Consider the following 13360-nt stretch of genomic DNA (forward strand, 5'->3'; position numbering starts at 1 on the left):
AATAAAAAGGCAGCGGCTGCAGGCGTTTTTTGATTTAACGACTAAATAATTACCTTTATGAGACGAATGTGAAGTATATTGTGTTTACTATCATGTATGAAATGTCAGGAGTTCTGGGAAAAATACCTGCAGCCCGAAATAATAAGTTATATATGATCAGATGGCTTGTTTGATTTAATTAATAGTCCCAAACTCAAAAGATATCCAGTTTACTGTGTGACAAAGAAAAACATTGTTTGAGAATCTGGAAGTAAATAGTTGAAGATTAATTGTCTGTCGATCAGCTAATTAAGTTTATTTCTTTGAAAAGCGTTTTACATACAATGGTTGTAACGCAAAGTAAAAATAACAAAACACTGAGAATAAAACATGAATACAATAAAAAAATAGACTAATTGCAAATATATTGATACATGAAATATATGAATGATTGACCTTTTTTTATATAATAAACGTTTCCACATCAAAGTGACATCAAGCAGAGTTCATGATGTCAGGAGACATATTTACACACATCAGCAGTGAAATAACTCAGAAATATTCCAGTTCGGTTTATTAATAATAAACATCGAGCCGTGTGTGATAATGTAAAGGAGCTTTTGACAGCAGATGTTATTTGACTAAAAACGCTGCATTTTCACATCATTTTGGACAAAAAACAACGCTGGTTATAGTTTTTTTACACTCATTGATGAAGTAAACGTTACGTCCTGAAGTAATCCTCATTCAGAACAGGATTAGAAATGATTTATATTTTAAATATAACTAAATATTGTTTGCAGGGCAGCAACAGCAAAGTCACTATATAAACTCAATAATATCTCACTGGAGACAAAAACAACATGTCAATAAAATAAATAATATTTCTGGAAATGGAAATACTGACTGAAGTTTAGAGAGAAAGAAGAACACAGACATCAGTCAGTATCTTCCTCCTCCTCCTCCTCCTCCTCCTCCTCCCTCTGCTGCTAAATGCTGCTGTGATTCACTGGAGAGGAGTTGCTGGTTTGTCTCAACCAGCAGCTAAATTTAAAAGATTTTTTTTTAAAAGATTCGTGGCAAACTGAGCTCAACAGTCAGACTACAGACATACAGCTTTAGTTCTAATTAGCTATTAGCTTAACCAGCTAGCCGTGGTTGTGTAAAACATACCGGCGGTGGACGGAAACTGCAGGCAAAGCAGATGAAAGTGTCTCTTTTCTACATGTTTCTGCTCATTGAACAGGTGTTTTAATAAAGAACATACTGGCTTTTCACTCACAAAAGGTTTTACTGCACTTACAGTCATGAACATAGTTGTGGTTAACTTGATTAAAACTATCTTTCACTTTTACCTGATTCACTGGCCTCTCTGCAGCTGTCTGTGTGTGTGTGTGTGTGTGTGTGTGTGTGTGTGTGTGTGTGTGTGTGTGTGTATGTGTGTGTGTGTGTGTGCAGACACAGGGAGCAGAGGAGAGGACAGGGAGAGGAGGCTGCAGAAAGTGCCGCTGGTTTGCATTTGTCATGGTTATTATGAACAATGTGAAATTTCAGCGTCGGCGTTAAACGTTTAGCTGTTGTTAAAGTCTGTTTATGTATTTATAAAAGGACATTTTTTAACCTCCAGGTGACGTGTCGTATCTATTTTATTTCAAACGGATCAGAAGAGGTCTGGTTGTTTCTGATGTGCTCCTACAGTGTGTTTAGTTATTTATCAAACTAACATTTCAGTATCGGTCTCACTTCAGCTTGTGAAAGTGTCTCTGTGCTCTCAGAACTCCTCAGAATCATCACGGTTTAAAAGCAGCGCCCACATTTCAGCCTGTAAGTTTGTGAGGTTTCCTGTTGAGTCATTTTAACCTGAGCTGCAACCAACAGCGGCTTCCTTATCAATAAATCTAAATAAACACAGTATTCAAGGGGGGGGTTTCAACTTTCTAACGAATCAAACACTTTCATATGTTAACTAAGGTTTTGGGAAAATCATGACGGGATTTTTCTGACTTTTTATAGACTAATTGATGAATTGATTAATTAAAAAATGATCAGCAGATTAGTAGATAATGATTAGTTGTAGTCTGAGATCATCTTGATAAACAACCCAGATAGTTTACTGAACATCAAAATTGTTGGCAATTAATTTTCTGTAAATCAACCAATCCATGTGCTGCAACTAAAGATTCTTTTAATTATCAATTAACCTGCTGCTTATTTCCTCAATTAATCGTTTGGTCTGCAAAATGACAGAAAATAGTGAAAAATGTTCTCAGAGTCAAAGGTGACGTCTCAGATGTCTTGTTTTGTTCGACCAACAGCCCAAAAATAATCAGTTTACTATCACATATGACAAAGAAAAGCTTCAAATCCTCACATTCAAGCAGCTGAAACTGACAAATATTTGGCTTTTTCTCTTCAAAGAGTGACAACAACAATTATTCAGTTAACAAAAGTATTAAGTTGACTTTCTGATGGACGACTAATCAATCAGTCGACTAGTAGTTGCAGCTCTGATCTGATATAAACTGGCAGCTTCAATGCAGGAATAAGAAAAAAACAGGGTAAAGGGTGAAGAATTCCTCTGTTGAACTAGAACATGTTACAGGATGTAAATGGATAATAAGCTTAAAACCACCGGGGCAGACTGCATGTGAACGACCTTTAACCTTAAAAAGGCACAAACACCATTCATCGTTTGGTCTATAAAATATAAAATAGTGAAAAAGTTATAATTTCCATCAAAGCCTCAAATATTCATTTTATTGTCACGTACAACAACAAAAGTACAAAATCGTCACATTTTAATGGTTGAAACCAGCAGATTTATACCATTTTTGCTTTTAAAAAATAACTTAAAGAATAATTAGATTATCAAAACAGTTGCCAATTAAGTTTCTATCAATCAACTGATTGATGAATCTTTCCAGCTCTAGTTTTCTAGTCTGATCAACAGTCCAAAACTCAAAAATATTCAGTTTATTATCATTTATGACAACGAAAAGCATGAAATCAGCACATTTGAGAGGCTGAAACCAGCAGTTTTGCTTTAAAAAAAAAAGACTAAAACAATTATTAAATTATCAAAATAGTTGCAGATTAATCAATTAATCATTGCAGCTCAAGTTTACTAGTCTGATCTAAAAGATATTCTGTTTATTGTCATTTACGATACAGAACGTGATGTTAAAGCTTCACATTTGAGAAGCTGAAACCAGCATATATTTAGCATTTTCACACCTCTGATTAATTGTCTGTCAGTCAGCTCTAGAGAGTCCTGACACATTTCGACCAGTGTGACCCTGCAGCAAACCTGACAGTGAAGGCAGACTTCCCCTTTTTTGTGGGAGAAGCAGTTTCACTGGCAGTCAGGATCACACATATTCACTTCCACAAAACTGAGTCAGGACATCTGGCTGATGAGAGGTTATGTGTGCAGAGACGTACAGGTGGGTGGGGCAAAAACCCACTCATTTTTACACTTTCTACTACTTGGAAATGTGTAATATATTAATCATACATCCAGCTAACGTTGCATAACTGAGGAACACTTGATTAATGGTGCGTTTCCAGTCCGTCCTGACCTGACATAAATAAATAAAGCTCAATGACTTTATCCCACAGGCTTCAAAGAGCCAACAGAGGCTTAGTGACTTTTCTCCCTTTAATATTAAAACACTTCTTGTTCGCAACATGACTTAAAGTTTCCTCTATTATACATCAAAGACTTCTCAAGTTATAGTCCAAGTTTGGCAAACTGGAGTCAGTCGGTAGCTTTAGCCTGTTAGCTCGCAAGTTAGCCTTCAAAACACCGCTCGTTCGTAGCTACTTCTGCCGAGGTTAACACAACTCTGCTTGCATGTGTTAAACACTTCAAACAGCCGTCTGTCTTATCGCTGAGTTATGACTTTGAGAAAGTCAAAGTACAGTTTCTACTGTTCAGTAAGTTAGCCAACTGGCGAGCGTTAGCACGAATGAGAAAAAAAAAGTAGCAAGCTTCAGCTAGGCTAGCAAAAGTATGACAGAACATCAACAGAAGACAACTTTTAAATCAGTTGAACTACATACCCGAGGGGACTTGTCGTTGTCCGGAGACTTTTACAGTGACTTGAAGCTCGGTTGTAGTCCAGATAGTGAGCAAAGCAGTGTCTCCAACTCACAAGCAGCTGAAACTCCGCCGCTGCCCGAAAATACAACAACAATATGGCAGCGGAGCGCCGCGTTCAGGGAACACCGGACAATCGGGAACATAGAGTTGTTCAATTCAGCGGATAACTCCTGCTGCAAGAAGGGAACTAAATAAGTTTACTCAAGTAAATTATTATTATTTATTTACAAGTACTTTTAATGATTCCAACACTCTGTCTACAAACCATATCTATTCTCCTCTTCATATCCATCCTTGTCTGCTTGTGTGTTTCTCCTTCATTGGTCCCGTTTTCATTCATTTATTTTCCCCTTTTTTCCTGCTTTATCTTTTCCAGTGTCATCCTCCTTAAAATCAAAATCCAGTTTCAACTCAAGAAATAAGCAGTTAAGTAGTCAGAAAACTAAATCAAGTTTGTGTTTATTGCTCAGAAATTCCTCCTTTTATCCATCTCTCCTTTAATTTTCTTTCTTTTTTTTTTTTTACAGGTGAAAATATTTTTTCAGGGCCATAAATTTGTAAAAATGCCAAAGATTAAATACTGCTTTAAAGCATAGCTTCTGAAACATGCATAAATCCACAAACCTTTCAGAAAGCAAAGAAATGTGTGTTTGTTGTTTGTTTTACTCTGTAGCACTTTGAACTGAGATGAAGAAATACAAATAAACCTGAGTTTGAGCTTATAGTGATATGTTGTCTATCTGTCAGTCATTTCATCATGTAGTCAATGTGCATATTTGCGTAATTTTAAACCTAAAAAAGATTACAACATTCAATCCTGACCTTGAAATTTGTAGTTTGACAAACTAATCCTAGCTCAAGGTCCTCTTACAAGCTTTTTTCCGGAGCTTTCAACTGTATCACACAGTCTTTATCTGCACATGGAGTTTCCCCAGAAGAAGAAGACTGCTCACAAAGACTGTGTGAAAGCTTCAGAAAAAGCTACTGAGTGAACTTTGAGTTTTTTGTCAATAATACAGTGAAAGTGCAAAAAGTTTAGTCTTGTTACAGTGGTGGGAAATACATTAACTCAAGTACTGTACTTACGTATAATTTAGAGGTACTTGTACTTTACTTAAGTATTTCCATGTGATGCTACTTTCTACATTTCAGAGGGAAATATTGTACTTTCTACTCCACTACATTTATTTGACAGCTTTAGTTACTTTTCAGATGAAGATTTGACACAATGGATAATATAACAAGCTTTTAAAATACAACACATTGTTAAAGATGAAACCAGTGGTTTCCAACCTTTTTGTCTTTTGACGTCTTACAAAAAGCAGTGTGTAGTCGGGGTCACATTTCACATGTCTATGAGTTGTTAACAGCTCCACCAAATAGTGATTTTTCCCTCTAAACTTCTCACATGCTTTCATTTCAATAAATGTTCAAATGATCCAATATTTCAGCAAAAATCAAAGATTAGAGAAAAAGTCCAGAAACTGAAAACAGATTTGTGTATCAGAACTTTGTTTTTTCTTCTTTCCTCTCCCATTAATCATCTCACCACCCCTCAGATTTATCTGCTGACCCTTTGGAGGGGCCCCGACCCCTAGGTTGGGAACCACTGGACTAAACTAGCTAACTGTATATAAAGTAGTGTAAACTAGCTCCACCTCCAGCAGCTACAACAGTAACATGCTGCTCTAACACTGATGCTTCACTATTAATAATCTAATGATGTCATATATAATAATATATCAGTCAGAGGAACCAAACCACTACTTTTACTGCAATACTTTAACTACATCAAGCTCATAATACTTATGTACTTTTACTGCAATACTTTAACTACATCAAGCTCATAATACTTATGTACTTTTACTGCAATACTTTAACTACATCAAGCTCATAATACTTATGTACTTTTACTGCAATACTTTAACTACATCAAGCTCATAATACTTATGTACTTTTACTGCAATACTTTAACTACATCAAGCTCATAATACTTATGTACTTTTACTGCAATACTTTAACTACATCAAGCTCATAATACTTATGTACTTTTACTGCAATACTTTAACTACATCAAGCTCATAATACTTATGTACTTTTACTGCAATACTTTAACTACATCAAGCTCATAATACTTATGTACTTCTACTGTAGTAGGTTTTTCATGCAGGACTTTTATGTGTAATAAAGTATTTTTATTTTGCTGTATTGGTAGTTTTTCTTCAGTAAAGGTTCTGAGTATTTCATAATCCGCTGGTGGTTACTGGAGGGAGGAGGTCAAATCAGATTCTGCTTTGTTTCCCAACAAGTCTTGAGTTGACTAATGTGGGAGTGAGCTGGTATGCAGAGCCACTGCCTTGCTCAAGGGCACAGCAACAGCAGCGGCAGCACTTTTATTGTTTACAGTAAAGGATTTGAATACTACTTCCACCACCGCTAACCACAGAGTAAAATAAACTCACTTATTTATAATTTACACATGATTGAGCAACAAACATTGCAGCTCATTCTGACCAAGAAAGTATATAAATATATATGTGTATTAAAAATTCTCCTATATCTCTCACTATTGCATGACGTTATCATTTTATCTGGTAATTGTAACTTCGCTGTGCTAAATTTACATGTTGCACAGGAAACCAATGACGTGTCTTGCAGTGTACATGAATTATGAGATGGTGTACGTGAATTATGACTCAGTGTCTTACAACAGTGTTTTAGTATCTTCTACATACTTTTGGTATCTTATAATTATGACTTTCCAAGTCACAATTATAAGATTTTAAGTCATGATATAGTGAATCTTGGTGAGGACCAGATTATATGAGATCTTCAGGATCTATTACAGTTTTTAAAACAGTTTTAAAAGCTTTTTATTTCATAAAATGAAAAGAAGATAGAAGGTAAAAGTATGTATGTAAGTTATAATGTATCTGCTGTAATTAAATCTGCATGTCACAGCTCAGTTATTTTAACTTTTAGTGTTTTATCTTGTGTCCATGTTTCAGTTTCATACTTTGTTTTAGTGTGTTTGCAGTTTGTTTAATTTTGTTCATTATATATTTCTGCATGTTTTATGTTGATTTAATCTGTATGCTGTGTGATGTCGAGGCTATTTTATGATATACTCATGAAATTTCCACAGTAGTTTTTCTATTTTAGTATTCGCAGTATTTTATCTGTGTATTTTCCTGACAGGATTGAACTTTCATACTTAAATGCACCATCTGAGCTTTTCTGGCGTCTTTGTGTCGTTTGTTTCTTAATGTCGTATTGTTATTTTTTGGGGGGGGGGGGGGGGGACTTATCTTGTTTTTGTCTTCTTTATTATGTTAACTCTCAGAGAAAACAGGAGAACTGCTGTAAAACTGACTCTGGTTCGTGACATGTAATGTTTTCTATTTAAACAATCTGAACTAAACTAAATTAAACTAATACCTTGTCATTTAGATTTTGTGTGATTTAACTAGAAAAGACCTTTCACCTCAGCATTGAGGTAGTAAACATCATTTCATATCTATCATATGACCCTTCAAAGAGTAAATACTACCTAAAAAATAAGTTTTATTCAGGCCAGAACATGACTTTGTATTACTTAACGTGCATGTGTGCAAAAAAGCTTAACATCTCCGATCCTTCCATCCTGACGCATTCAAACGAGTTTCAACAAGTGGCGTGACCCAACCACGTTGTTTTGTTTTCCACAGTGAAAAGTCGTTCATGTGGTTGTTGTTCCCACAGTGCAGTGAAGGCATCATGAGCAGAGCCAGAAGCTGAGCTGTTGGGAGGAGACCTGCCTCTGGATCAGAGTAGTAAACAGGACAGAACACGCTGCGGCTTACCAGGGAAAAAAACGCAAAGTCACTTCTTCTAAACAATCACTTGTCATCTTTAGTTTCGAATCATGTTTTCTTCACTTAAATACTTTTTTTCCTCCTGCTTCAGGCAAGATATGTGAATCTAAACTTTTCAGGAAAACAAACAGAGAGACAGTAAAAGTGCTGCCGCTGCTGTTGCTGTGCCCTTGAGCAAGGCAGTGGCTCTGCATACCAGCTCACTCCCACATTAGTCAACTCAAGACTTGTTGGGAAACAAAGCAGAATCTGATTTGACCTCCTCCCTCCAGTAACCACCAGCGGATTATGAAATACTCAGAACCTTTACTGCAGTAAAAGCACCAATACAGCGATATAAAAATACTTCATTACACATAAAAGTCCTGCATGAAAATCCTACTACAGTAAAAGTACATAAGTATTATGAGCTTGATGTAGTTCAAGTATTGCAGTAAAAGTACATAAGTATTATGAGCTTGATGTAGTTAAAGTATTGCAGTAAAAGTACATAAGTATTATGAGCTTGATGTAGTTCAAGTATTGCAGTAAAAGTACATAAGTATTATGAGCTTGATGTAGTTAAAGTATTGCAGTAAAAGTACATAAGTATTATGAGCTTGATGTAGTTCAAGTATTAATGGGAGAGGAAAGAAGAAAAAACAAAGTTCTGATACACAAATCTGTTTTCAGTTTTTGGACTTTTTCTCTAATCTTTGATTTTTGCTGAAATATTGGATCATTTGAACATTTATTGAAATGAAAGCATGTGAGAAGTTTAGAGGGAAAAATCACTATTTGGTGGAGCTGTTAACAACTCATAGACATGTGAAATGTGACCCCGACTACACACTGCTTTTTGTAAGACGTCAAAAGCCAAAAAGGTTGGAAACCACTGGTTTCATCTTTAACAATGTGTTGTATTTTAAAAGCTTGTTATATTATCCATTGTGTCAAATCTTCATCTGAAAAGTAACTAAAGCTGTTAAATAAATGTAGTGGAGTAGAAAGTACAATATTTCCCTCTGAAATGTAGAAAGTAGCATCACATGGAAATACTCAAGTAAAGTACAAGTACCTCTAAATTATACATAAGTACAGTACTTGAGTTAATGTACTCACCACCACCAACCACTGTAACAAGACTAAACTTTTTGCACTTTCACTGTAATTATTGACAGAAAAGTCAAAGTTCACTTACTATTTTTTATTTTAAGCTTTCACACAGTCTTTGTGAGTCTTAAAGGTTCTGTGGATTAAATCGTAGCAGCTTCTCAGTTTGAACGTCATCAGATTCTTCTGAACAAACTCGATGTGCAGATAAAGACTTTGTGATGCTGTTGAAAGGTCAGGATTGAACGCTGTAATCTTTTTCCTGCACAGTATCTGATCAACAGGTTTAAAAATGATGACATGAAAGTCAACATAAGCTCAAGCTCAGGTTTGTTTGAACAGCATGGTCTCATACAGCAGTTCAAAGTGCTGCGGGGTTAAACAAACAACAAACAGACAAACAAACAGGAAGTTTCTCCTCTTGCTGAAAGGTTTGTGGATTCATGAATGTTTCAGGAGCTAAAAAGAGGAGCTATGGATGGAAAGAGAATGTTTGATTTAGTTTTCTGACTAATTAACTGCATATTTTTGAAGTTGAGTTTGGATTTTTATAATGAATCTTGAGTAGGATGATATTAGAGAAGATAAATCAAGGTCAGACAGTCTTATCTCGCCTGCAGCTAGTTCAAAATGCAGCAGCGACACTTTTCAGTGGCACCACGACGTCCCTTCTGTACTGGCCATGTTTCACTGGTTACCAGTGAAATGCAGAACTGATTATATGTTTTTAAAGCATTACATGGACTGGCACCAAATATCTGAACTCCTATCATACCCCTCACATCTGCTGACCAATCACTGCTCTTCATTTCTTATTAGATCTGTCTTTAATAGTCATTATGAAGACAAACATGGTTTTTATGTATTTATATATTTTAATTTTCTATTATTTATTTGTTCTCTGTTGTATTTTTAGGATTTTATCCAAATTCTATTTATGTTACTCAACACTTTTATTAATGTTCCCCTTGATCCTCATAATTATATCTGTGTTTTTATTTGATTGTCATTCTCAGTCCCTGTAAAACACTTTGGCAACCATGTGTAGTTTTTAAATGTGCAATAAATAAATTGACTTGACGTTTATATATTTTTGTAGTTCTCCCCGACACCTGGAAACACTTGTCTGTAAATTAGTCTGTGGAGTGAAGGCAAAGAAAAGCCAGTTTATCTGCATAACACAAAGACATTCAGAGTGATTTATATAACAGATATTAAGACAAAAATATAAAAGAAATCAGATAATATTAAATGACACATGAAAAACAGATTTTAAAAGAATGAAATAAAACAGAAGATGCCATTAAGTAAGATGGAATATAACAGAATAAAATTACATTTACAGTGCAGCGAGGGAAAATAAATAGATAGTTCAATTTTAATTATACTTTAATACATAAGAACTGAGAGATTTCTAGTTTATTCCAGATATGTGGTGCTGCGTCTCCTGGAGACAATAATAATGTGTGTTTGACCAAAGCGAACCCGTCCCAGACGACCTAAGAAGATCAGGAAACACATCAGAGCAAACTTCCTGAATCCATCTATAGATCTCTAACCGACGAGAGTCGTGCGAGCGGAGGTGATTACAGCGGCCGAGGCTTCACCACACAGAGAGAGAGAGAGAGAGAGCTTAACGCTGCTGCTGCGCTGAGACGCTGGAAGACACCAGATTAGACCTCAACGGTTATAGCAACACTAATCACTTCACCCAGAACAACCAGTTTGAATCATGTATTTTTGTAGGGAAGCTTAGCCAGAGAGTCAAAGGAAGGAGATACGAGGCAGACTCAGACTTGTTGAATGACTAATCGAAGGTGATTTAAAGTATTTTCCCAATGCAAACCCCCCCACGCACAACTCTTGAAATAAAACAGAAAGAAAACCAACAAACACTTAAATCAAACTTGTCTTGTCTTGACATCCACACAGCTACACTTTTCATGCTCTTGCTTCCTATCTTCCCTCCCTTAACAAACAGGAATTCTCCTCTTAAACAGGCCCTCCGATGTGTCTGAGCAGAGCCATATTTCTCTCTGTAACAGTCAACATTATCCATCCAAACACTACTTTAAATATTACCCACCCACACTTGGTTTTAAGGGATAAGTCCGGCAATATTCTGTATTTTTTCTTATTGTCAACAAATCTCATGTTTGGAGCCAAACCAACAATGAACTGATCTGCTAACAAGTATAGTGTGTGTGTGTGTGTGTCTAAAGATATATAACATATCCCTCTGTGCTGTAGACCTCCACTGTCGATGTCAAACACGTCAGCGAGTCGCTCCACTGCACTGGGTGACAGGTTCCTTCCTCCCTGAAGACGGTGGTTAACGTAGCTCGTTTAGAAACAGCTTCAAAGAGTAAAAATAGCGATAAGATATTAACCCGCCATTGTGTGCGTGTGCGTGTGCGTGTGCGGAAATGTAGTTCCTTTTTCAGAGTTTCACTAGATACATAACACATCCTCTTGACTTTCTACTGAAGTTCTTTCTTTGACACCTTTTATTTTAAAGTGTCAAAACTCTTTGCATCAAAGTTTTCAACACAACTTAAGGCTCCTTTACACTGAGAAGAGAGTGTGGGGGCTGAAGGCAGGAAACGGGACAGATATCTGTGCCAAATTTTATAATAATCCATCCAGTAGTTGTCTAAATATTTCATTAAAGCCAAAAAACCTCATGGTGGCGCTACAAGGAGTCAATGGATTTCATCCTCTGGGGACCATGAATGTGTGCACTAAACTTCATATGAATCCCTCCAATAGTTGCTGAGATATTTCAGTCTGAACAAAAGTGTTGGACAGACCAACAGAGCGACGTGACATATTTTATTATATCATGTTATATCCTGCGTGAAAGGTGATTGACGGGAACATTATGCACTTTAGATCATTTTATTATCGATGTCTTGCACAATGTGACATGCAGTAAACTGTAGTTGACAGTCTAAAGGTGCCTTAAGTTAGACGCCGTCTCTGAGACTAATTCAGTTTTAACTGGATGGTGGCGCTAGATGAAAAGTCAAAGGATCAATATGAACGTCTTTACCAATTTCCATGGAAATCCATCCAATAGTTGCAGAGACATTTCACTCTGAACCACAAATGTCAACCTCACGGTGGCATTAGAGGAAAAGTCAGAGGATCACTAAAGTAATTAGGATTTGTCCTCTGGCCATTATTGGTATCTGTATTAATATTTTATAGCGATCCATCCAGTAGTTGTTGAGATATTTCAGTCTGGACCAAAGTGGCCGTCCCTAAACTGACGTGAAAGTGGTATTTTTTGGAGTGATTATAATTTCAGTTTGTCATCAGGTGATTGATGGAAACATTACACAGGTTGGATCATTTTGTTTGTCTGGTGGGACACTTGTGATTTCGGCTTGTCAGACAAGAGCTGGAAGTTTGTAGTTAACTCTGACACCGGCGAATTGGTCTTGTGATGTGAATGGAAATGAGGTTGCATCTCTACAATTTATCTGACAATTCCTCACAGTAAATTACAGAAGGAATCCTGTTTTCTCAGAAACACACTGCTGCTCGGCAAACTCGGCGAGAATGATGTAAGCTTTCTGACTGCACTGCGGAGGCAGGTTTAATTGTTGGCAGGCTGGTCCGGTGATATAAAAAAAGCATGTGCTGTAACAGAAAGGTCACAGGTTCAACAGCCAAAGTGTCCATCAGCAGTTCTGTGACCCTGCGCGGGGCAACCCACCCCCGAAACCTGCTCAGCCTGATACAAATGTCATGTCATCTAAATGCAAATGAAGTTCTCAGTGAACGGGGGAGTAAAGGGGTCCTGTGTGTGGGCTGAGAAAACCGTTCAGTCATCGGCGGAGGAGACAGTCACACTGAGCCTGATCGCATCCTGCTACGCAACACAAGAGCCACAGACTCTGAACAACAACCCACATTAGCTTCCTGCTAAACTCTCCTTTTTTATCTAACTTACAGACATGAACACACGTCTTGTCCTGCAGCTTAGCATGTTGAACAAGCCACCAAACAGACTCTTTGGGCCCTTCATCCAGACTAAAACTCTGTTTTCTCCACTGAAAATAGAGCCTCCAGAGTGTGTAAATCTGAAAACACAGGCTGTTTTTAAAAGGACAGAACTCCTAATGCACAGCCAGTATTTTCACTCAGGTGCTGGTCGGTTGCAGGAACATATAAGGTGAAAATCAAAATTAACAACGGCACACTGTAACGACTTTACTGTGACTTTATTAAAAGCGAACAACGCGTTTCGCCTGTAGCGTCTTCAGGTTCGCTCAGTACGACTGCTGAGTACTCACAGCTGTGATAAATACATCTGAGTCACATGACT

The 13360-nt window shown here is 36.9% G+C and overlaps 1 protein-coding gene across 4 annotated transcripts in view; it reads right to left on the reverse strand.

Annotated features, from left to right (window-relative positions):
- The window catches only part of plekhf2 (pleckstrin homology domain containing, family F (with FYVE domain) member 2), a 36726-nt gene extending 32505 nt beyond the window's left edge, over positions 1-4221 (reverse strand). For all 4 annotated transcript variants that reach the window (XR_006404521.1, XR_006404522.1, XR_006404520.1 and 1 more), the window contains exon 1: positions 4042-4221. The gene's annotated coding sequence lies outside the window, so the exon portion shown is untranslated. The remainder of the gene's footprint in view (positions 1-4041) is intronic.
- Positions 4222-13360: the final 9139 nt, after the last annotated feature.

Source organism: Thunnus albacares, chromosome 8 (assembly GCF_914725855.1).
Source record: "Thunnus albacares chromosome 8, fThuAlb1.1, whole genome shotgun sequence".
NCBI lineage: Eukaryota > Metazoa > Chordata > Actinopteri > Scombriformes > Scombridae > Thunnus > Thunnus albacares.